Source organism: Hemitrygon akajei, chromosome 13 (genome assembly GCF_048418815.1).
Source record: "Hemitrygon akajei chromosome 13, sHemAka1.3, whole genome shotgun sequence".
NCBI lineage: Eukaryota > Metazoa > Chordata > Chondrichthyes > Myliobatiformes > Dasyatidae > Hemitrygon > Hemitrygon akajei.
The window spans coordinates 43183877-43210868 of record NC_133136.1 but is presented as its reverse complement, the minus strand read 5'-3'; the positions used below and the strand labels follow the sequence as shown (position 1 = coordinate 43210868).

At 38.5% G+C, this 26992-nt stretch overlaps 1 protein-coding gene across 2 annotated transcripts in view; it reads left to right on the top strand.

Annotated features, from left to right (window-relative positions):
• The window catches only part of pde4d (phosphodiesterase 4D, cAMP-specific), a 1157264-nt gene that overhangs the window by 136604 nt on the left and 993668 nt on the right, over positions 1-26992 (top strand). The window lies entirely within an intron of this gene.

The following is a 26992-nucleotide window of genomic DNA, read 5'->3' as shown; positions in this document are numbered from 1 at the left end:
TATAATTGCAAGAAGTCTGCCAAGTAAGTTGCATAACCTGAAGGTCTTATTGGGAATGATTGATTAAAATTAATTGGAATAGTAGCAAGATGGAATGATTACTGTCAGTGAAATAAATAAGTAGAATAAAACAAAAAGTTTAGAAAAAATAGTTAATCATAAAAAAAGCTGACAGGGCAAATTAAATTAACTGCAGCACTGAAGCACATAAAAGGAAAGATATAAAACTGGACGGGAGAAAAACAGAGATGTATTGGCAAAATCATTATATAGTCATGTAAGTAAGTTCCCTTAGCTTTTTAAGTAGACTTTTAGGCCAGGGTGTAAACCATAATTAAGAAATGTAGGCCAAACTTCAGATGCCATGTGCTAATGAGCTAAGTATATTTATTAGGTGGAGAATTCAATTTATGTGAAACTGACTGGAAGATTATATTTCTACTACTTAGACAGGAAATAAATTCCAAGAATTCTTGAGCAAGTACTTTAAGAATCAATTTATAAAAGAGCCAATCCATTGATAAATCATCCTAGGCTAGATTGAGTAAGAAGAATGATTAAGATGCCAACTTGTAGGAGTGTTTTGGCTTTAAATACAAGTGATCACAATGTGATCATTTTTGATATTAGAGTTGAGCAGTTATTAAAATCCAATCAGATCTTCATGCTTAAGTGCTTGGGAAGTATCATTTCAGTGACAATTGGTTTAAATGTGGTTAGGAGTTCCTCTAAAGATGTGATACTGAATTCATTGGACAAATGCTTTAAACATAATGCCACTTACTTTTGCTTGAAGCAGCCTAGAAAGGAAATTGAATATAAAGCTTCTAAAGCCGTGAAGAATCATCACACAGAATTAAAATGGTTTATAAGCCAAAAACTATTCCAGGAGTGTAAAAATGTAAGCAGAATGGCAATTAAAAGTTGATTTAAAGATTTCTATATTAATAGAAACAGTAGAATTGGAGATGGAGTTATACTGAGTGAGGGCATGATAAACAAAGGAGTAAATCTGAGAAAGGAATCAATGAGATTCTGGAGGTAAGGTATTACATAATCCACTTGCAACCAACTTCAGCTACAAAACTAAGGAAAATAAAATGTAAAGACAGATACAATAGAGTATCCATAGGAAAACAGAAGGGAAATTGGAGAAAATCATGGCATACCAGACTGAAGGGAGTGAAGAAAACAGACGCAGTAGACAAAAACACAATGTGCTGCACAGTTCTATGCTCTACATTCTAAATGTTTATCAGTTTCTGTAATTGCCAGGGAAGGAGCACATAACATCCATTGTGGTTACAGTCATCAAAGCCGTTGTTAAAGATTTGGTATCAGGGCATTCTGATAGAATGATAACATCCAATATGTGTTCAGCAGGGGAGATCTTGCCAGTCTTTAAGTGTGACAAATAACTTGCCAGTAATAAGTTGGTGGAGGACAGAATGGAATAAATATACCATGGGATGAAGATTAACATTAAATGAATAATTGATCAGAATGAAGGAACTAGAATAAAGAATGCAGTTAGGAAAGGGACATGGGATAAATAATGGAGTGGTAAAACAAGGACTGAAATAATTTGAGGTGGGAGAACTATGTGAAATAAATAAATCAATAAGCAGAGGAAACAGGAAATAAATGATTTAGATTGAAGAGGGACAGAAGCAGATTTTCTTCTGCCCTAGACTGAGGTCATTCAAAGCTGTCTGAAAGGCAGAGATCAGCAGTAATCATTAATCCCTCCTTCTTCTCATTCTGTGAGCTGTGCTGAGAGGATGCAGCAATATAAATTATATGAAAATATATTCCAAATTATTCTGCAGCCAGTTGCTAAAAATGTTAGGTATATAGCAAGAGCAAGCAGCCTCAGAAGATCAGTCATGATCTGTTATTTGACATCTTTCATCTCAAAGGAATAGAATAGTATGAACAAGGTATTTTGTATTAAAGGTATTTTGTTACTCTGAGCCTTGCTAAAAGTTAATAAGTTTAGAGTCATGTTCAATACAGCCCAATCCACTGGTGTTTATTATCCACTCCTAATCACTACAGAATTGAGGGTATAGTTACAAATCAACTGTACTGGACTGGAGTCACAGATTGCCTTCTTTGAAGGACATTAATGAACAAAATGGGATTCAACAACAATTCAGTAGATTCATGCTTACCATTTCACAGCTGATTTTTTAAAATCAGCTTTAATTCATGGCTTCAATTTGCCATGGTAGGATTTGAACCTGTGTGCAGAGCTCTACCTCAAAGTTAAACAAATGGGCTCAGAAGTACTGATAGTCAGTCAATAGTCCCACAGGGATGCATTGGCTTATTGCAATGCAGGGGACAATTCAGTCCTGATCTCTATAGCTATGCATTACAATGCAGACATCAAGAATGAGCTGTAGCTTAGATAGTACAGGTGAATTTGAGCTCCCACACTCATGCCGAAATCATCATGAGACTTTGGAACAGAGCATAATTGTACTGAGCCTAAGGCTGAGGTAATCCTCATGTCCAGTCTCTCAGCTTTGTTCATGGATTGCTGGCATGTATATTGCAAACACCTTAATCTGAACGAGGCTGGTGACCGTGCTTGATAAGGAGTTTTTTTTAATTTTACTTAATATTTATAAATATTTCTAGTTTCTGAATTTTTTTCAAATTGGTAAGCCCATTGAATATTTACAAAATGCCTTTGTTGATCAGACACACTTTAAAAATTGTTCAAAGTTCTTTGATAGCAGAGAGTTGTCAATAGGTCATCAGGCTGATCTGCAAGTGGAGCCCTAGAATCTTTGGCTGAAGCCAGTTCACTGTGTGAGGCTTGCTCCATCTGTTGAGACACCCTAGCAGCAAGTTGTCAAAGATGATTCAACCTGAGAACTATTGGAAAAATGTGGTGGATGTGGACGATTGCTAAGGTTGGTTACAAATGGTCATTATTAGGCTGACCTTTGGGATCTTGATGTTTGCAAGCTGACTCCCCTATGTCATATATTACAAAAATGTTTTCGAAAAAAATTCCATAACTGACTTTTTTATGAATTGGACCATTCTGAAATGAGGCAAGGAGTTCCACTGATAAGTTGCTTCTCTTTTAAAGCACATTAGTAATCACCTTCTTTGTTAATTTACATTTAAAATAAACCAATATCAAACAATTTTCATGGTGCTTCATTGAAATGGACAAGTGGATATGCTATGTATTTCTGTAGCAGTTGCCTTTTATCCACCTTGTTAAAGGTTGACCTTTAAACGTTTGATCCCCTACTTAGGGTGCTCCTGTCATCCTGTGTCAGTGTGGAACAACAGCAGCAACATGTTGATTAGAAAGCTGAGTAGAATAAATGTGGAGCTCAGAGATGTGCACGTTTGAATATATGCCATCGCAACGATGGATTTAAGTAAATTCAGCTACTCAATAGCATTTGATGAAACAAAAATTCATCAGGCGAGAGGAGGCAAGGAAGAGTCAAGGCGAGTAGAAGCAAGGCAGAGTTGAGGCGCATTATGAGCCTGTCCCTGAGAACGAGGAAAGACACGAGGTTCAATCAATTTAAGTGCTGGGCCGAATTAAGAAGGGAGAGAGGCAGAAGGAAGGAAATGATAGGCCAGTTAGTCTGACCTCAGTGGTTGGGAAGGTGTTGGAGTTGATTATTAAGCATGTGGTTTTGGGGTACTTAGAGGCAAAATGACAAAATCTGCAGTCAGCACGGTGTCCTTAAGGGAAAATCTTACCTGACAAATCTATTGGGATTCTTTGAAGAAGTAACAAGCAGTATAGACATAGGAGAATTGGTGGAAGTTATGTACTTAAATCTTCAGAAGGCCTTCGATAAGGTGCCACACATGACACTGCTTAATTTGTTAAGAGCCCATGGTATTATAGGAAAGATACCAGCATGGATAGAGTATTAGGAGGAGGCGAAGAGTGTGAATAAAGGGAGCCTTATCTCGTTGGCTGCCGGTGACTAACGGTGTTCCACAGTGTCAGTGTTGGTACAGCTTCTTTTTACGTTATATGTAAATGATTTGGATGAGGGAATTGATGGCTTTGTGGCCAGGTTTGCGGACCACACAGAGATAGGTGGATGGGCAGGTAGTTTTGAGGAAGTAGTGAGGCTGCAGAAGGACTTAGACAGATTAGGAGAATGGGCAAAGAAGTGGCAGATGGAATACAATGCCGGGAAGTATATGGTCATGCACTTTGGGAGAAGAAATAAAAACATAGACTGTTTTCTAAATGGAGAGACAAGTCAAAAATCTGAGGATCTTGTGTGCCCTTGGGCAGGATTCACTCAAGGTTAATTTGCAGGTTGAATCAGTAATGAGGAAGGCAATTGCAATGTTAGCATTCATTTTAAGAGGACTAGAATATAAAAGCAAGGATGTTATGTTGAGACTTTATAAGGCACTGTTGAAGGCCTCACTTGGAGGATTGTGAGCAGTTTTGGGCCCCTTGTCTAAGAAAGGATATGCTGATATTGGAGAGGGTTCAAAGGAAGTTCACAAAAATGATTTCGGGATTGAAAGGCTTATTATACGAGAAACATTTGATGACTCTGGGCCTGTACTCACTGGAATTCAGAAGAATAAAGGGGGGAAGGATTTCAATGAAACCTATCAAACGTTGAAAGGCCTCGATAGATTGAATATGGAGAAGACATTTTCTATGGTGGGGGAGCCTAAGACCAGAGGACACAGCCTCAGATTAGAAGGATGTTCATTTAGAATGGAGATGAAGAGGAATTTCTTTAGCCAGAGGTGGTGAATCTGTGAAATTCATTGCCACAGGCTGCTGTGGAGGACAAGTCTTTGGGTATATTTAATGCAGAGGTTGATAGATTCTTGATAAGTAAGGGCATGAAGAGATGTGGGGCTAAGACAGGTGATTAGGATTGAGAAGAAATGCATCAGCCATGATGAAATCATGGAACAAACTCGATGGGCCAAATGGCCTAATTCTGCTCCTGTGTCTCATAGTCTTATGGAAATGCCAAGACAAAAAAGCTAGTCTTGTGGAATAAATGTGTGGCGATAGAGGCATGACTAGAAAAGGGAAATGTCAAGTATAAAACTAGAAACATTAAATACAGGAGCCAGAAGACAGGAGCATTAATAAACAAAATTCTGGGAGCATGAGGTAAACAAATAACATTAGATGTTCTCTTGGGAATATATTTTATATTAATGATGCTCATCATAGCTCAGTGCAGTTGGAGAATGTGAACAGTGTTTGCTTTATTTTAGTTTATACAGTATAGACTGCAGCTTGGTGATCAGAAGTGATGGGAAGGATATTTAATAATATCAGTGTTAGCTTTATATGATTATTTCAGTTACTATTTCAAGAAAATATATTTGATTATATGTAATTTGATCAGAAATTGTGAGCTGAATTGGTATTTGTGAGAAACCAGAGCACTTTCATTTTATTATGAATAATGGGGAATAGCAGAATGGTCCCAATAGAAGTGGATTAGAAGGCAGGGACAAACGCAGGGAAAGAGCCTGGTAGTCAGAACTTTGTACACGCCTGGCGAATTGGTAGGCAGCAGCCACAGTGCCATCCATAGCCATGGGTGGTCGAGGGAGGGAATAGAAGTAGCAGGGAATATGGGAGCAAGAAAATTAAGTTTAATATATTGAAAAAATAATTCGAAGATCATGAGAAGTGCTTAGAAATCATGTATAAAACAAGACAGAAATGTGATTGGGTTTTGGACATCAGAAATTTGTTCTACATTGGAACTAAGGCTTGAAATTACATTAGGATGAGTGTACGCAGCACAATTAGTGCAGAAATGTGACCGCTGGGACAGTTAACGTGAAAATGTGACCAGAACTCCTAGCAATCAGAAGGACGTTTCGTATTCAGCTAACAAATGCAGGTCTGGGATTTTATTATAGTTTAATGGGGTAAAATAAAAATTTGGTAAAGTGAGCATGTGTGGATATGACGTGTTTGGGTTTCATGGATTTAGTGAGCCATGAGTTTGTGAGTTGTAATGTTCATATGCAACTAGTGTGCTGGGTGTGCATGGGACTCGTACAGTACATTGGGGGCTGTGGACTCATTGACGTGGAGGTGTTGTATTACTGATGTATAGCTGTGAGGAATTAACAAGGAATGGGTGGAATTGATGTGGTTGAGCATGTGGTAGGTTTGAATGGAACTGATGAGGTCTTGGTGTGTGCATTTAGTGAGGCAAAGGTGTGTATACTGATGAAGTAGGGGTATTTATGGAGTGGCTATTCTGGGGTGCATAGATTCAAGAGGCTGATAAATGTGAACTGGCCAAATGTCATATGGAATTGGTGGTGTCAGGGAACGGTACAGAAGGGCTACGTGGATTGTTGATCTGTGGATATACAAACGGGTGCATAGCAAAGGTTCACTTTGTGTCATAAATTTCCCTGATACTGAGGCAGCTAATCTCAAATTTACGAGATTGGACAAATTATTTCACAACCGATGACAAGACATCTTAGCAGCTCTCAGTTTGATGAGTTTCTGTGAAAATTAGTTGCTTATTAGTTTGTCCACCATTCAGTGAAGAGTTCCACAACACGCTTAGGTTTTCATGTGTGTGTGTGTGGGAGTTAAATCTTTGTGATTTTGTGTTGGAAAATGAACAGTGAATATTATAGTTGATGGCTTTCTCAATATTTTGTTACTGTTCTCAGTAACTCAACCTTTGCAGTGGTCAGAACAGTATTCAGGATTACGTACTAATCCCACTGTTCATTGTACTGGTTGTGGAGGATGGTGAATAATTTCTGCAGATAAAGGACAGGTGGATGAGCTAGACTCATACCCTGGCCACCCAGATGTGGATGGGAATTATGTGCTTATGGCTGACCCCAGCTACTTGACTATTATGCACAAAACATGTCTTTACTGCCTTTGATATAGTGGTGAGGAAATTACTGACTTATATTCAGATTTGGAAGCACACTGCATCCTGTCAAAGGCCACTTTCACCATGAACTTTTAAACCTTTCACTTCAGACTTCAGCCGGTTGAAGACAACTTGTCTCTAACACTGGTTAGCAAAGTTAAGTTAAATTAGACACTACCAACAGAAACAAAAACATGACAGTAAAGGAAGGTTCAGAACTTCTACCCAAAGAGCTGTTGCCAGATTTGCAGTGCATATTGTTGACGCCCATGTCCACTTCCAAAGCTGAATATGTAGGGGTTCCAACACGTTTTATCGCATGAAAGCTGTAAACTAATGCCGAGGGGTTGGGTATTAGCTACACTTTTTCATCCCTTGTTGTAGAAATGTTCCTGGGGGACAGGCAAATCTATACAGTTGTAGATCTGTTTAGGTGAAGCAACAAAACAGAAACAAGTCATTGCTGGCCAGTTGGTTTAACTTCAATCCGAGCAAATTATTGGAACCAGTTCTGAGGGATAATATAAACTTTATTTAGAAGAGACTGAACAATCAGGGACAGTCAGCAATTGTTAGTAGAAGGACATGTTAATGCCCCTCGATTTATTTTTTGATGCGGGTGACAAACATCAGCAATGATGCTAAAAAGGCAAATTGGATGTTCTTCTTTATTAACTGACACACAGAAAATCAGCAAAGAGAAGTTATGTTAAAATTATATTAAGCAAACTTGGGCCACAGTTTAAACACATTGCTGCAGAGGGTTGGAGGAACTGCTTGAAAATGGGAATATCTGAGAAGATTGCTTTTGACTACCATGGACACAAAGGGCTGAATAGCCTCCTTCTCTTTTGTAAGTTATTTATGATTCTTTGATTTTCTAACAGTGAGGAGCATGTTAGTTAAAAAAAGGAAGAGGGCAATGGATCCAAGGATTGTATTAATTGGATCTAAAATTGGCTGGGAGGCAGTAAGCTGAGGGTATTAATAAATTTTCTTTCTGGCCCGAAGGCCATTATTCTGTCAATAGTGCACCTAAAATAAGTTTGGAGACCCAGTACATTAGCATTTTGTACTTCCTGCAGTAGGGTTCTACAAGACTTGGTACTTGTTCATTTGTTTTGTGCATTCGTGATAACTTGGAGGATAGCTCTCATTGTCAGGAACATGTGGGTGGTCTGATCTATTGGGAAGACCAATTGGAAATGGAATTTGATCTGGAGAAGTGTGAGGCAGTGCATTTGGGGAGTTCCAATAAGGCAAAGGAATATACAATGCATGAGAGTATATTTACATGTGTGGATGGACAGAGGGATGGTAGATATTCATATACTCGCAAGTATTAAGAAAGATAGATAAGGGATTTTAAAAGGCAAATTGCATTGAATTGAATTGACTTTATTTCTTACATCCTACACATGAGGAGTAAAAATCTTTACACTACGTCTCCATCTAAATGTGCAATGTGCAATCATAGTAATTTATAATAATTTATAGTAAATAGAACAGTCAATGTAACATAGAATACACTCAAATCATCATGAGTTAATCAGTCTGATGGCCTGGTGGAAGAAGCTGTCCCGGAGCCTGTTGGTCCTGGCTTTTATGCTGCAGTACTGTTTCCTGGATGGTAGCAGCTGGAATAGATTGTGGCTGGGGTGACTTGGATCTCCAATGATCCTACAGGCCCTTTTTACACACCTGTCTTTGTAAATGTCCTGAATCACAAGAAATTCACATCTACAGATGCGCTGGGCTGTCCGCACCACTCTCTGCAGAGTCCTGCGATTACAGTTCCCATAGCAGGCAGTGATGCAGCCAGTCAGGATGCTCTCAATTGTGCTGCTGTAGTAAGTTCTTATGATTTGGGGGCCTATACCAAACTTTTTCAACTGTCTGAGGTGAAAGAGGCACTGTTGTGCCTTTTCCACCACACAGCTGATGTTTACAGACCATGTGAGGTCCTTGGTGATGTGGATGTCGAGGAACTTAAAGCTGTTTACTCTCTCAGCCCCAGATCCTTTGATGTCTATGGGGTTAGCCCACCTCCATTCCTCCTGTAGTTCACAACCAGCTCCTTTGTTTTTGCAACATTGAGAGAGAGGTTGTTTTCTTGACATCACTGTGTCAGGGTGATGACTTCTTCCCTGTAGGCCACCTCGTTATTGTTTGAGATTAGGCCAATCAATAAATGTTTTTCTTTATTAACTGATGCACAGAAAATGAGCAAAGAGAAGTGATGTAAGAATTGTATTAAACACATTGTTGCGGGGGATTGAGGAAGAGCTGGAAAGTAGGAATAAATTTTGACTATCATGGACACAATCATGGTCTGAATAGCCTCCTTCTCTTACATAAATTATTTATGATTTTTTAATATTCTAAGGATAGTTCACTGTGTGACATCTATCTGAATGAACAACAGAATGGATGGATAGTTCCTGGTTGGCTAAATATACCACTTATTGGCTTGTTTATCAGTGAACAGTCCAGGGAGTAGATGACATAATTCATCCCTAAATCTGGCACAACAATGATAAGTGTATTATATCAAGACCCAGATAAGTTGAATTGCTATTTTATGATCCTGACACAATATAATTGAACATTAAATTTAGCTATGGATTCCATTTGAATGAAGGAGATGGAGTACGAGTTGCATAGGCTTGTTGAAGAAGAGGGAGAAAATGGCAAAATAATTGAAAGGGATTGAGCCATTCAGTGAATTGGAGACGTTAGATGATGCAAAAGAGTCGACATTTTCTGTTTTCACAATCAATAATGGCAGTGTGGAAATACAAGGGTTTTGAGCTTCACAGGAAAGAGAAATACAGAAAATTAATTGTAACAATAGGTCATTTGTTGGAAATGAAAATCTACCACAAATAAATGGGAAAAATAAATAGATCAGAAATTCCCTTATAATTCCAACACATTTCCAATATTACTCTGTCAGTAGTGCACCTAAAATAAAGTTGGAGCCCCAATACATTCACTTCTTACACTTCCTGTAGAATATAGATTGCTAAGTGGCAAGCACAAGTAACAAGCAACGAGTGTCTCCTACACAAGATAGTCCATTGTATGAGATGCTGATCAACTGCATTACTTTTTTTTGGATGGTATTAAGCTTTTTGAGTGCTGTTGGAGTTGCCTACATTAATACAGGTCGATAGCATTTGATCCACTCCCTACTTGTGCCATGTGATTACTGGAAGGGAGGTGAGCTGCTCCTGCGAGGTAAGAGCCTCTGATTGGCTCTTTTTGCCACAGTGCTTCAACAGGCTGGTTCAGTAGAATTTTGTAGGTCAACAGTTACCCATTGGATGTTGGCAGGAGCTTCTGTGATGATTAGCTGACCAATAATTTTCCCATTGATGTTAATTTTGTATTTCACTTGGGTAACTCTTCTTCAGACCTCATGTAGCTTGGTTCTAAACATGGACACAAAATAAGCTTAACACCAGAGGTGAAAGTGATTGCCTTGACATCAAGACAGTGTTTCTGAGTGTGGCATCAAGAAGCCTTATTAACGTCAATCAGAGCATTGACACTGACATTAATCCATTGGCTGGATTCTTGCCTGTAATATATTGGAGCCCTAATGAAGTGTCTTCCATTTAAAATGCGGATTGGGATTTTCCTGCTGAATACTTCCAGCATTTTCTGTTTTTATTGTAGGGGAAGATTGTTGCTTTGGTTGGAAGCCAATCATCACAGTCTTGGGGGACTTCTGTAAGATTTTCTCAGGGTAGAGTCAGAGGACCAATTTCATTCATCTTGGTTCTTCAATGACTTTTCGTCTGCCAAACGTCAGAAAAAGAATGTTCTTCAAGGACTGCTTAACTTTCAGCTTCCTAGACAATAAAGCAGCTCACACTTGTGTGCAACATTCAGGTTTTCCACATAAATGCCTGATGTAGAATATGTTCTTGAGCATACACTTCTTAATTTGTGCCAAGCAATACAGAATATGCAGAGAAAGACAAAGAAGGACTGGCACCTTCAAAAGCAGGTGCAGTTGCTTTATTCGTCTCTCTCATGACATCTGCACGCATGCCATAAATATGCATCTCCCCAGAGTGCTGGAGCATGAGGGGAGACCAAATAGAGTTTTATAAAATGATGAGAGACATAGATAGAGTAGACAGTCAGAATCTTTTCACCAGGGTACAAATGTCAAACACCAAAGGACATACTTTTAAATTTGGTGGGGTGGGGGGTGGTTGAGTTTAAGAGCAGCATGAGGGGCGAGATTTTTTAAGCAGAGTGGTAGGTGCTAGTAATAGGTTAGTATTGGAATCAGACAGTTTTAAGTTTAAGAGACTTTTGGATAGACACATAAGTATGAAGGGAATGGAGGGAAATAGATGATGCGTAGGATATTTCATCTAAATTGGCATCAAGATTGGCATAACATCAGAACAGTCTGTCCAGTGCTGTGCTGTACTGTTCTATTTTCAATTAACCTCTTATATCCCTTTGCAGAATCATAGTATATGTATCATTCCAACTATTTTCATATTGTTGATAGACTTTTAAACCTTTTGCACACTTCCTTGCTCCAGGTCGGTAGTGTAAATACTGGACAATGGTGGGTTAAGAATTGATCTCTGCAGGTTCCATCCCTCCTTCCAATCTGAAAAGAATCCATTGATTCCAATTCCCTGTTTACTATGAAATAATTTCTTATGTGGCACCTTAGCAAATGCCTTTTGGAAATCTAAATATATTTATAGGTTCCTCTCTATCAACTCTCTCTGTTACACCCTCTCTATCAACTCTACAAACACACATTTATCTTACCGCTTCCTATTTAACATATCTATCAGAACTTTTACTGTTTGCTTTTCTGCTACTGGAAAGTATTTTCTCAAAATCCACTTTCCCCTAATAAGCTCCTTAGTCTTCTGTTATATTTGTTCATTCAATATGTGTTGTGTTATATGATATGGAAACTGTCCTTCCATGACCATGATTGTTCTTGGCAAATGTTTCTGCAGAAGTGGTTTGCCATTGCCTTCTTCTGGGCAGAATCTTTACAAGACAGATGGCCCCAACCATTATCAATACTCTACAGAGATTGTCTGTCTGCCGTCACACAAGTATGATGTGATATGCACCAGCTGCTCAAGCGACCATCCACCACCTGCTCCCATGACTTCATGTGGCCCTGTTCTGGGGACTATACAGGTGACCAGGGTGACCAACTTGCTAGGGAGGGAAGGAGCACCTTACACCTCCTTTGGAAGAGACATATCTGCACCCTGCCAGCCAATTCTGTTACAGGATCCAATAAAACTTCCTACTCAACTAACTGGTCTATGACTAGCCCTTGTCACATTGTGAATCCTACCTCACAATTTAGCATTATCCTTTATCTCCTTTCTTCATGACAGGTTGTGAACTTGTATTTGTGCCTTTATCTAGAAAGGTGCCTCGTGGGAGCAGCAGCAGGAATTATCTGTCAGTAGCTCCAAGTGGCCCTCCAAAAGGCAGGAAAGTTTAGCCTGGACTTAATTCTTGAAAGAAAATCTGATAGTAGTTTATCCCATGCACTCACTTTAACATCAGGATGTTGAAAGCTTCAGGTGCCTGTCTCACTGACAATAGTATAAGACTGATCAATGAAAGTGAGTATGGTGCCTCTTTTTTATCTAGCAGTTTACCAATAAAATGCAATTGTGTCTTTGATAATATGAGTGTATTCTCAAAAATATTTTTTTGTATTTCTTAAATGCAGAACAGTTACAATAATATAAACAGCTCACAGCATTAGAAAACATGGATAATGTTAATGAAAACATGTTGTCATACCTTTCTAATTACAATTGGAATATTCAGCTCATTGCTGGTTGCAACTTGATTGAGCAATTTGAATGCAAATGCTGTAGTGAGCGCTGCTTCAGTGGCAATCGTTTACCCTGGCTGGGCCAAGTAAGTAGGCAAATCATGAGAAAAATTATTCCTAATGACCTGTGATAAGTCATTTCACCACTTTCTCCGAACCACTGATAGTCCAGAATTTGGAAACTGGATACAACTGCAGCTATATCTAGGATTTAATTGCATCTAACTAGAAAGGTAAAGAAAAATAATTGTAAGAAAAATGTTGATTACACTGGACAACAACTTTTTTTTTGAAAGTGTTGCTTCCTCAGAATATTTTTTGTTTATGATAGACTGCTTGAAGCTGAGCACAAATATAATTTCAGACTACTTGTATCACATAGGGATTTGGAGAAACAAGAAATTAGCTTTTATTGAATATAATGCGTTTTATTGCATAACAATGCTGAGGCTTTTGCAATAGTTCTGCTAAGCTAACATGTTTTGTTGATGATTTTCATTTGTTCTCAGTGTCTGAGGCTTTTCACTTAGGTGCCCAACAATAATCAGCCAGCATTGATGGATTCCAGTTACCCTGATACTGTTTCCCCACGATCGCAATGTCCAGTGATCATGCTCATCACTGACAGCACTAAGATTTGCAGGGAAGAAGTCTAAATGGGAATGTAGAAATTGAATCTTTCATGACATGTTGCACTTCATGGATTTGGATGCTTGAAGCATGTTGTCAACCAGCTACACATAGTTTGGTGCTCCTTAGTTGCCAAGAAAATTTGTAACAATATCCTTGAATGCCTTCCATTCCATTTTCTCCAAATACACGAGAAGTTCTTCAAATTGCCTGTCATTGATGACCCATTTGATGTGTGGACCAACAAAAATGCCTTCCTTAATTTTGGTGTCAGTTATTCTGATTTGAATTGTGAATTGAAATAAAAATATAGACAATTTTTAAAAATGGTGTGTGATAAGGAAATTTCATGGTGTTTTACGTGATCAGCCACTCAAAATTCATAAGGTACACCCCAAAATATTCAGGAAGCAGAATTTTTGTGGCACAGCATTATTGATGTTGGATATTTAAGAGTTAACAGAGCAAATTATTCTCTTTGTTGACCTCTTCACTGTGATAGAAGCAGATGGGTATAAATCTCTTTTTTAATCAAGCTACTAATTAGCCATAAATGTTGGTCATTATCCCTTATTCCTCTTTGTAAAGATTGTGCTATGGCCAGCTATTCCATCTACATGCTGTGACTGAGAATGGAGGATGAGAATTAGATGGGTTCTGCTTCCATTCCTTCGCCTTTGCCTATTGATAATTATTTCTCACCAATGGGATATTTTTCATAATAATACTACTCTGATTGGAAACTCCCTTGGTCTTTTAGTGTTTAATTAAAAATTAAATTACTCAAACTTTGTGAGGTTTTTTTGACTACACTAGCCCCGCAACATAAATTTTTACTGAACTCAAAAGTCTTAGTGGACGTGCCTAGATATTGGCGTCATTATGATACTTCCTTGCAATTCCCATTTTCTATTCATCTCACGTATCTATCTGCAGTGTATTGTCTGCATGATTTGTACTGCTTCCATCAGGGACTCAATTTATTCACTAGCAAAAGGGCAATTTTAATTGTGAATTTCCATACATGCTAACCACATGGTTTGTTCTTTCATACCAGAAAGAGGGTTTTGAATCACACCACTGCATTCAGAGGATTATTGCATCAATGTCTTAGAATTAACTGAGTCAGCAGACCTGTCAAAATGTTCACATTTTTAGCTCTCCGTGTAATAATGCTGTAATCTGATGCTGTCATTAATGCTGACATTTTGATTCTAAATATCTATCCAGATATATCACTAACTTTTTAAAGAAAGAACAAGCTCTATCCTGTTATTTTTCCACAAATACAAATATAAACTCATTATTCACAAGCTACCTCCAACGCACACTAACTCATTGATTTTTCTCTTCCAGCACCCACTCTGTAATTTCCTTAAATAAGAACCTAAGTAGAAGCAGCAGAAGTAGACTATTCAATCCCTCCAAACTGCTCTGTCTTTTAACATAATCATGGATAATCTTCTCCTCAACATCACTTTCCTGCCATTAGTCCTTGATTCTCTAATATCTAGAACTCTATCAATTTCTGCTTAGAATGTGTAATAAACAGCAGAGCCACACAATGGATCTGCATATAATTAATATGTGTTAAATTTAAGAATTTGATGCAGAACAGATATCTTTAAGTATGACCAAATGTGTTCATTGTACTTTCCGGCAGGCAAGACATGTGCAGGGTTCGTGTAAGAATGCGGTTAGTACAGGGAGCAATACAAGACTTTTGAAAGCCAGTGTACCAAAGAAATGAAAATATACATAAGTGAGAAACTATCTTAATTACTATTGCTAGTTTTTCCTTAAACTGAATATGTCAACTTGTAATTATAGAAACAGTTACTTTGAAACTTTAGGCATTGGCACACTGCAATGTTTGCTTAATTATAGGCAAAAGCCTTATTCAGTATTCATTGTCCATATTACCAAATGGAATAAAAAGAACTAACATTTTGTTACTTGAACAGATTAGGATTCCCTGCAGATTTCAGGAATACAAATATCTGCTCGCCAGTGTTCAAAGAAATCTATTGAATAGAAAACATTGACTGCTGAGCTGAAAATATTCTGGTTTTGATCAAATTATCTTCCAGCTATATTGTTTTGTCTTAGTTTGCCCAAAATATAATTAAAATTGTTATTAGGTAGTCAGGGTTCTAAGCCCCATTATAGTCAGTCACCTTCCCTTCTTTCTGGCAGTCTTCTAGTAATCCTAAAGCAAAACACTTTGAAATCTGAAATGCAAAGAGACAATACTAGAAATAATGTAGAGCTCAGAGAGAATCTGTGGAGGAAGAATTAACATTTCAGAGTGATGATCTTTAAGCTGAATTAATGATTGTTAAGGCAGCAGTCCTGTTCAGATCTTCCTTGCCCATCAGCTTTGTGCTCCATCTTGTTGGAAGGATAAAGGCCTTTTTACATAAATGGCATTAATCCAGGAATGATGAATGAGAGCAGATGGAGCTGAACAAAAGAAAAATATTTCTGGTCTGACCTCCTCTGTTTGGAAGGAAAAAAATTCAACATCAAATTTTCCCAAGCATCTGCACGCCGAGGTGAGATGGATCCAGTGTGTCAGTTCACTTTATAACTAGGATCTCCACAATGTAGATAGATAGATAGATACTTTATTCATCCCCATGGGGAAATTCAACTTTTTTTCAAAAAGGTGAACACTGGAACATTTTACATCTTATTATTAGGAAACTCTCCAGAGTTAAGTATTTTTAGAGTAATTCAGATGTACTGTTTTTATAAACCATTGTAAAACACAGAGTGAGGACTGGCCCTGAGGCTCAGAAGAAATGGTTGAAGGCAGAAAGAATTCTAGTGAGCTATTTGCATTATAATGGCTGATGTGCTGACACCGGTCGGCAGGAAGTAAATGTTGTTCCTTTAGTTAAGAAGGCTGGGCAAGGAAAACCTGGGAACTATAGGCCAAGAAGTATAACATCTGTGGTAGGTAATTTACTGGAGAGCATTCTGAGGGATAAGGTATATGTACATCTGTAAAGACAGGGTTTGATTGGAAGTAGTCAGCATGGCTTTGTGCGTTGGGAGATCATGACTTGAAGACTTGAATGAATCTTTTGATGAGGTGACCTAGGAAGTTGATGTACCAGGCCAAGAAATGTGTTTATATGGACTTCAGTAAGGCCTTTGATACATGGTTGGCTGCTCTGAAAGGTGAGCATGGAATCCTGGGAGGGCCGACTAACTGGGTACACAATTAGTTTGATGATAGAAAGGAGAGTCTGATGGTGGAAGGTGGTTTCTCGGATTGGAAGCCAGTGATTAGTGGTGATCTCAGGAGTCAGTACAAGGACCATTATTTTTGTCATCTGTATTAATGATTTGGATATGAATGTACAAGACATGCTTTGCAGATGACAATAAAACATGTCATATACTGTAGTGGCCAATGAAGGAGGTTATCAAAAATTACAATCTGATTGTGATCGGCTGAATAAGTAAGCTTAGGAATGGCAAATGGAGTTTGGTTGAGAAAAAATACAAGGTGTCATAATGTGGTAAGTCAAATCCAGGTAAGACTTTCATTGTTATCGTCTGGGGAGTATTGCAGAACAAATGAAACTTGAGTGCAAGTATGTAGTTGACTGAAATTGGAATCACAGGTAGACAAGGCAGTGAAGGAATGCTTTTGGCATGTTGGCCTTCATTAGTTAGAGCACTGAGTATATACATTGGGAAGTCAAGATGGAGTTGTTTCGGTTGCTGGTGAGGCTTTGTTTAGTTGTGGTCAACCTGATCAAAGAAAGATGTTATTAAAAGGGAAAGAGTGCAGAAAAGAAAGTGGAGTGGCTGCCAAGAAATGAGGGAGAGGTTGGACAGGTTAGGAGATTTTTCTCTAGAGCATAGAAAACTTAAAGGGTGAGCTTAAAGAGGTGTATAAAATCATGGCGGGTATAGAGAGGGTGAACACACTCAACCTTTTTGAACGCAATCAAGAACTCGAGGGCATAGGCTTAAGGAGAGAGAGGAAAGATTTAAGAACAGCTGAGGGTTCAACTTTTCTACACACAGGGTAGCATGAATGTGGAATCAGTTTCCAGAGGTAGTGGTTGAGACAGGTACAATAACAACTTTTCAAAGACAGTTGGATAGGTACATGGACTGGAAAGGTTTAGAAAGCTACAAGCCAAATGTTGGCAAATGGGACTAGCTTGGATGCAGGATCTTGGTGGCATGAATCAGTTGAGCCAAAGGGCTTAATTCCATGCTGAATAACTCCATGATTCTACAATTTAATTTGAATTTATAAATTCCCCATTTATTATTGCAAAATATTTGGTAGAGTAACTGTTCTTTCACTTCAAAATTACATAGTTTGGATTTTGGGACAATTCAGACCTTCCTTTTTAATATAATTGTCTACTTTCAGTGCTAAATATTAGCAAATCACTATAATGAAATATTTTTTTTTAACATTTGTAGTCCTCTCATGGTATCCTGATATACAGCTTTGTGCTGCATGTAATTGCTTGCATGTTATTAAGCCAACGGCAATATACTGGCAATGTTTCCAGAATAATAATCCAGCGGTTAGAGCTTTGTTTTAAACCAAAGAAAAGAATTTAAGTACTACTGTGATGTTATGAGAACTTGAATATTGTCAAAGAAATTTGAAATTAAAAAAATAGGTTTCATAAAACCTCGGACTGTAAACTTTTACAGAAGATAAACTAATTCAGTAATATCATACAGGAAAGGAAAACTGTCACCATAATGGGATTTATCAGAATCAGATTTATTATTACCGACATGGTTCGTGAAATTTCTTAACTTAGCATTTGCAGTTCAATGCAATATATGACATCGAATAAATAAATAAATAACTAAATAACTTACAGTATGTTTATATGTATGTATATTGAATAGATTAAAATAGTGCAAAAACATAAATAATATATATATTTTTAAAAAGTGAGGAGTGTTCATTGGTTTAATGTCCATTTAGGAAATGTATGGTAGAGGGGTAGAGGGCTGTTCCAGAATCGCTGGGTGAGAATGACTATGAATGTCTTGCCAAAGATGCTCAATACAGAGAATAAATTTATTAAAATAACTTAATGTCATTAAATGTAGGCAGAACCAAATGGTAGACAGTGAATAGCAGCTGGGAGATAAGGAAATTTTAAGGATTTTTGGTCCTACAGTACATTGGACTCAAATGGATGTAGAAGGAGGCTTATTAATAATTTCAGCAGAAAATTAGAAACGTTCAATCTCAAGTTTAATTGTCATTCAACTATACATACAGCCAAATGAAACAACGTTACTCCAGGGAGGGCCAAGGTGCAAAACTTAGTACCAACAATCACACACAGAACAAGGCACATATAAGAGAGCAAACATATATAAGATAGCAGTACAATACAGCCATACACAAAAAATATATATTTATGAAAAGAAAAACAATCCCTGTCTCTCTTGGGACGGAGTAGTGGAGTGGGGATAATTAAATAGGCCTTTTGAAGAGGCAGCATGTGCACAACAGGCAAAATGTTCCCTGCACCATGCAGTTCTGAGAATTAGACAACTGCAACTGAACTTTCAGGTTGCAAAGTTCTGTACCTTCCTGAATTCATGCATTTAGTTAAGCCTCAAGCCTAGTTCCCAGTGACCAGATTTCACAATGTTATTCACTGAGGTTATCCACTACAAAGGAGTAAATCAGACAGAATTTCTGGTGTCTAAAAGAGTGTAGTCAAATGTGAAAATCAGCAAGCTGTATCCTTAAACTTTGCTACACTGATACCTAGCCTAGTGATTTGACATAAACATGAAGAGCATGAGACAGTGATATTTAATTACTAGGCTGTTACTATGCCAGAAAAGAAACTTGGAACTCTCCCAGTCAATAAACTTTTGATGGTGTTGTTTCTAAATTATTGTCCAACAATCTGTGCTGTACAAGCCTGGAGTCTCTTTTTTTTTTAGATTTTATTCATTATTGGAGATATTACTTTACTTTTCTTTCTCTCATTTTTATTTCTCCTTTTTAATCCCATCTTTTTCTCCTTTGTTTTGGTTGCTTTCTATATATGATTTGGCTTTGAGTTAAAAATTCCAAGATTTCCTGTTTTATGCTTATACCTTAATAAAAATTCCTCAATCTAATTTTTGAAGAGACAATTTTGCTAGTGCTTCCTCAAGGTATCATAAATTGTCTGTTGAAAAGTCTGTGGAAAGATGCAGATGAAATGAGTAGCAAGAGGTGGTTCACTACTGACTGTAGGCCACTGTGTTTGGATCTGAAATCAAACTACAGTTTGCATGTTTAGTGAGTTGTATAAGGAGATTGAAATGTATTTTTTGTTTTTGAGAAACATTGATTTTAAACTTAATTCCGTGAAGCATTCAGTTAAAATTTAGAGTGGCTTGCCTTTGAGACTATTGACAAAATCAATGCTCCTAACACATGTATGATTTTCATTTTCCTTTGAGGTCTTGGAATTGCTCATTTAATACTGTATCTAAAATGCGACTGCAAATTTAAACAAGATACAATCGATTCACAACTCCTTTTTGATATTTGACGTGCTGCCAAGAGGGAAGCTTGAAATTTAAAATGCGTAGTGCATTTTATAATAAGAACAATGTGATGAAAGAAAGCTAATGGAATGACATTGGTTATTTTCTCTTGTTCCCGGATTATCTCCAATCCCATGAAGACAGACTACATACGTATCCTATGTCTCCTCTCTATAGCATGAAGCAGAACTGCCAGTCTTCAGCAGAATTTTGCCTGAAGCAGATTGGTTAAACCAAGGCTATACATTTTTACAGAATACAACAGATTATGCAGGTGTACTTTAACATTGCAGTTTGATCCAGATGTTAGCGGAAAACTTAAATGGAGCATCGTTTCACCAGTTTACGCTCATCATCTCAACACACAGAAGTTCAAGTCCAGACCTATCCATAGAACCATAGAACCATAGAACACTACAGCACAGTACAGGCCCTTCAGCCCTCCATGTTGTGCCGACCCATATAATCCTTAAAAAAAATCCTTCCATGCCAGGTTCCAGTTGCTAACATACATTGGATTTCAGTCAATAAATTTTGGATAAGGTTGTCTCAACTAGAAATATTCCAAAATAGAAGGCTGTGAATTAAACACACACACCAGAGCTGGACTATATAATCTTGGAAGCCAAGCAAATATATCCTCAAACATTGCATGCCAATTACTGAATCAAAATAATCTACCATCTACCCATATAAATTGGTGTTAAAGTTACTCTGACAGTTTTTGTAGACTATGGAATAATTTCAGAGCCTCGGCCAAAATTCAACATCATATAATTAAAATACAAAATGTTTTTTTAGCATTTTGGTTTTGTAGGAAAGGCCATCATTTATTTCCCTTCCTGAATTGTATTTGTGAAGGTGGCAGTGCCTACCTTTTGAAACTAGTACAGTCTTTTTGATCAAAGTCAAAGTTGAGTTTACTACAAGTTCATGTATGAACAGGTGTAATGAAAAATTCACTTGCAGTAGCAGCCCAGGCCAATAGCGTCATATAAGCATTGTCCCACAAGGAAAGGAGTTTAAGGATTTAGATCCAGTGACAATGAAGGAACAGTGATATACTTCCAAGTCAGGATTGTCCATGGCCTTGAGGGGAATCTGAAATTGGTGATGTTCTTGTGCAGTTGAACTTCTATTCCTAGAATTTAGGGGCTTAAGAGATAATTTCAGAGTCATTTGGGAGCAGTGCATTATGTTTGTTACACCTTCTACAACCAGTGTTGGAAGGAATTACCATTTAGTTAGATGATTGGTTGGCAATTGAGATGGTTGTATTTTTCTGGATGCCACTGAGCTTCTTACAAGAAGATATAAGAAAGAGGAGCAGGAGTATGTCATCTGGCCTGTCGAGCCTGCTCCGCCATTCACTAAGATCATGGGTGATCCGGACATGGACTCAGCTCTGACTACCTGCCTTTCCCCCATAACTTTTAGTTCCTCTGCAATGCAAAACTCTATCTGACCTGGAGGCCATCTATTGAAGGGGAAGCTCTTGTGATTTGCACTCACCAGCCACTAGACAGAATTCCACCATACTCCTGATCTATTTCTTGTGGGTAGTGACAAAGCCTTCAGGTGTCCGTAAGTGAGTCTGCCAGTGTGCCTTGAGAAGTGGTAGTAACGCTTGTCCCAAGCACACTCCAGTCTCCCGCTGCCCGAGTCGAGAGAGACGTAAACTCACTCCAGTCTCCCGCTGCCCGAGTTAGCATTGAGGATTCTCATCAGTGTTACCTGGGAGTTACACCTCAGAGTCAAGGAGTCACATCAATGTTAGCTAGAAGGTTACCTCTCAGAGTTAAAAATCATCTCGTAATGCCAAAATCTTTATACATCCTGAATCAACCATCGAGTAACGACTTCGCGTTTAAACCAAACCTGCAGATAGTAGGTAAGTAATTCAATTATAAAATTTTAAAAAGCCGAATTTTGATAAAAAGCAGCCGAAGTCATTCATTCGTATTTGTCTCAATGCATTAGAGAAGTTTTTGAATTTCAAAGTTTTTTTTCTCTTAAAAGGTTTTTTTCTTGAATCGTTGATAATTTTGAATTGTGTTAGTTGAGGTATCACGTTTAGCACCGAGGACTTTGAATCGTGTGATGGGAGTTCATATCTCTGGTAATCATCGGAAATAGGTGTGTAAATTCAGTAAAGAGTGGCCTAATAAGTCACATCGTGTCCCCGTAGCATTTCCACCTGACAATTTATCTTGGCGTAACTGCAGATAATATCGTAATATAATATACGAAAGTGTATCTCTCGCGATACTCTGCTATAGGCGTGTCTGGTTGAGTAAAGCGGTCATCCCTGACTTTAGTCAGATAGTTTTTCTCATATTAGCTCATATTTTTCTCTTCACCCTTAACCCTTCATTAACCCTTCATCATGTCAAAAAGAAGGAAATGGAATGATGACTATGTGTGCTTTGGTTTCACTTGCACAACAGGAAATGATGGCTTGCAAAAACCCCAGTGCATTCTTTGTAGCGTTGTGTTTTCCAACTCAAATCTGAAGCCATCCAAGCTTCAAGAGCACTTCAAGAACAAGCATGGCGGAGCTGATGTTGAAGGACATGATGTTGGGTCATTGAAAATCAAAAGAGCTTGTTTTGATTCACAAGGAACTCTTCCAAAATTAGGTTTCATTTCTGTTGAAAAACCACTACTTCTTGCTTCATACCAAGTGGTATATAAAGTGGCCAAATCCAAGAAGCCCCATACAATTGCAGAAGATCTCATCAAGCCGTGTGCACCTGAAATGGCAACAATTATCCTGGGCAAAGAAGCAAGAAAAAAATTTGAACAGGTGTCCCTATCAAATAATGTCACTCACAACCAAATCAGTGATTTGAGAGAAGATATTTTGGACCAAGTCATCCCAAATGTCAGAGCTAGTCCTCTTAAAATCTCTATTCAGTTGGATGAGTCAACTGATGTCTCCAGTTGTAGTCAACATTAGTGAGGTATGTCAATGATGGTGCTGTGAAGGAAGATTTCCTGTTTTGTAAAGATCTGAAAACAAACACAACTGCAAAGGATGTGATGCAGCTGGTGAAAGACTTCTTTGCCAAATATGATTTAGATATCAAAGTCATTGGTTCTGTGTGCACTGACGGGGCACCTGCAATGCTTGGAAATAAATCTGGCTTTTCTGCATTGATGAGAAAGGAGATTCTAGACTTGCAAGTTACCAAACTTCATTGGCATGCTTTGGCATCAAAAACATTGCCTCCAAATTTGAAGAAAGTCCTTGATACTTGTGTGAAGATCATCAACTGGATCAGGGAACGTGCTTTGAACCATCACATCTTCAAATCATTTTGTGAGGATCTGGGAAGTGAGCATTCAGTTTTGCTTTTCCATACAGAAGTCCGTTGGTTGTCACAAGGACAAGCTTTAACCCGCTTCTTTGAACTGCGGGAAGGAATCAAAGTTTTTCTGGAGGAGTGTGAATGTGATCTGGTTGGGGCAATGGAATCACAGGAATTCGCCCAAATGCTGGCTTACTCAGCTGACATTTTCACTTGTATGAATGACCTAAGTGTTTCTCTTCAAGGAAAAGGGATAAACATTGAAGGCTTGTGAAAAGTTGAATGCCTTCAAAGAAAAGTTATGTCTTTGGCATTGAAGGATCAAAAGAGGTAGTCTCTCAAATCTTCCTTCACTAGAAGAGATGGTTGATGAAGCTGGATCCATAACTCCTACTGTGTGCGAAGAAATTGAGGCTCATTTGGAAATGCTGTCAGAATTGTTTGATGGATATTTTGTTGCTAGAGACCTGAAGATTTCAGAAGAATGGATCATGAATCCATATTCCTACAATTTGGAGAAGATGTCAGACGATGAAGAGCTGAAGGAAGATCTTATTGATTTGCGGACAAATCAAGCTCTTGAAATGCAATTTGAAAGCAAGACTTTGGAAGAGTTTTGATGTGCAGCACTGGATATGTTCCCAAGACTTGGTGGAAAAGCACTCCGTGTCCTCATTCCATTTGCAACAACGTACTTCTGTGAATCTGGATTCAGTTCTCTTTTGTCAATCAAGACAAAATCTAGGAATCGCCTGAATCCACAGGCAGACCTGCGGATCGCAGTCAGCAAGAAAGTTCCACGTTTTGACAAAATCATGAATGAGAAGCAGCAGCAAAGAAGTCATTGAATTTTATGTTCACAATTGGGATTGATTTTACGGTTTACAATTTTTTCTGAATAAATTAGAATCTAATTGCTCAATTTATATTTGCATTTTATGCACTGAGTTAAAAGCTTATTTTTTAAGTTCAACTTGTTCACCCATAGTATATGGTTCAATTTGTGGTTCAAAAATTAGAAATTAGACTTCTTCATCTTCAAATGTGATATTACTTTTGTAGGGGGAGCGAATATTAATCAAACATTTCCTAGGGGTGTGGGGCATAGAAAAGGTTAGGAACCACTGATCTAGTCTGATAATAAGACCATAAGACATAGAAGCAGAATTAAGCCATTCAGCTCATCAAGTTTGCTCCACCATTCCATCATGGCTGATACCGGATCTCAGTCAACCCCATACACCTGCCTTGTCACCATATCCTTCGATGCCTTGATCGATCAGGAAACCTTCAACTTCCTTCTTAAATATACCATGGACTTGGCTTGCACCGCAGTCCCTGGCAGAGCATTCCACAGATACACCATTCTTTGGCTAAAGAAATTTCTCCTTACCTCTGTTCCAAAACATCACCTCTCAATTTTGACGCAGTGCCCTCTAGTTTTGGATACCCGACCATAGAAAACATGCTCCCCATATCCACTCTATCTAGTCCTTTCAACATTCAGTAGGTTTCAATGAGATCCCACATTCTTCTAAATTCCAGAGAGTACAGGCTTGAAGCTGCCAAACACTCCTTATGTGTTAACCCCTTCATTCCCGGAATCATCCAAGTGAACCTCCATTGGATTCTCTCCAATGACAACATGTCCTTCCTGAGATATAAAGCCCAAAACTGTTGGCAATACTCTAAGTGTGGCCTGACTAGTGCCTTATAAAGGTTCAGCATTATCTCCTTGCTTTTATATTCTATTCCCCTTGAAATAAATGCCAACATTGCATTTGACTTCTTTACCACAGACTCAACCTATAAATTAACGTTCTGGGAATCCTGCACGAGGACTCCTAATTCCCTCTGCATTTCTGACATTCGAACCTTCTCTCATTTAGATAATAGCCCGCACTATTGTTCCTTTTACCAAAATGTATTATCATACATTTCCCACCACTGTATTCCATCTGCCACGTTTTTGCCCATTCTTCCAATTTGTCTAAGTCCTGCTGCAATTGCATTTCTTCCTCAGCACTACCTACCCCTCCACCTATCTTCGTATCATCCACAAACTTTGCCACAAAGCCATCAATTCCATTGTCCAAATTACTGACAAACAATGTAAAAAGCAGCCATCCCAATACTGACCCCTGAGGAACACCCCTAGTCACTGGCAACCAGCCAGAAAGGCCCCTTTTATTCCCACTCGCTGCCTCCTGCCTGTCAACCATTCCTCTATCCATGCCAGTATTTTTCCTGTAATGCCATAGGATTCTATCTTGTTAAGCTGCCTCATGTGTGGCACCTTATCAAATGCCTTCTGAAAATCCAAGTAAATGACACCCACTCTCTCTCCTTTTTTCTCCCCTGCTTGTTATTTCTTCAAAGAAATCTAAAAAATTTGTCGGGCAAGATTTCCCTTTACAGAAACCATGCTGACTTTGGCTTATTTTATCATTAGACTCCAAGTATCCTGAAACCTCATCCTTAGTAATAAACCCTAACACTTTCCCAACCACTGAGGTTAGGCTAACTGGTCTATAATTTCCTTTCTTTTCCTTTCCTCCCTTCTTAAAGAGTGGAGTGACATTTGCAATCTTCCAGTCCTCCAGGACCATGCCAGAATCACATGATTCTTGAAAGATCATGACCAATGCTTCCGTTATCTCTTCAGCAACCTCTCTCAAGGTTCTGAAATGTAATCCATCTGGCTTAAACCACCTTAAGACCTTTGAGTTTGCCTAGCACTTTTTCCTTTGTAATAGCAATGGCACTTATTCCTGCTCCCGGACACTCACAGACCTCTGGTACACTGATAGCATCTTCCTCAGTAAAGATTGATTAAAGTACCCATTAAGTTCATCTGCCATTTCTTTGTCTCCCATTCCTACCTCACCAGCTTCATTTTCCAGTGGTCCAATATCACCTCTCCCCCCCGCCCCCATTTATTTTTTCTATAACTGAAAAACGTTTAGTATCCTGCTTTATATTATTGGCTAGTTTGCCTCATTTTTCACCTTTTCCTTTCTTTTTGCTTTTTTAGTTGCCTTTTGTTGGATTTTGAAAGTTTCCCAATCATCCAACTTCCCATTCACTTTTGCTACCTTACATGTACTTTCTTTGGTTTTTATGCAGTCCTTAACATTCCTTGCCAGCCACAGTTGCTTACCTCTGCCATCTGAGAACAACTTCTTCTGTGGGACAAATCTATCCTGCACCTTGTGAACTATTCCCAGAAACTTCAGCCACCTCTGCTCTGCCGTCATCCCTGCCAGTATCCACCGGGGTAAGCTCCTCTCTCATGCCACTGTAATTCCATTTATTTCATTGCGATACTGATACATGAGACTTGTTTTTCTCCCTTTCAAATTGTATGAATTCAATCATATTATGATCATTTATGGTTCCTTTACATTAAGCTCCCCAATAAGATCTGGGTTATTGCACAATGCCCAATCTAAGATAGTCTTTTCCCCAGTAGGATCAAACTCAAACTGCTCTACACCTCGGACTTCAGCTACAACACAGAGTCTTGCCATCTTCAGAAGTTTTCTGATGACTCTGCCATAGTTGGATGCATCAGCAAGGGAGATGAGGCTGAGTACAGGGTGACGGTGGGAAACTTTGTCACATGGTGCGAGCAGAAACATCTGCAGCTTAATGTGAAAAAGACTAAGGAGCTGGTGGTGGACCTGAGGAGGGCTAAGGCACCGGTGACCCCTGTTTCCATCCAAGGGGTCAGTGTGGAC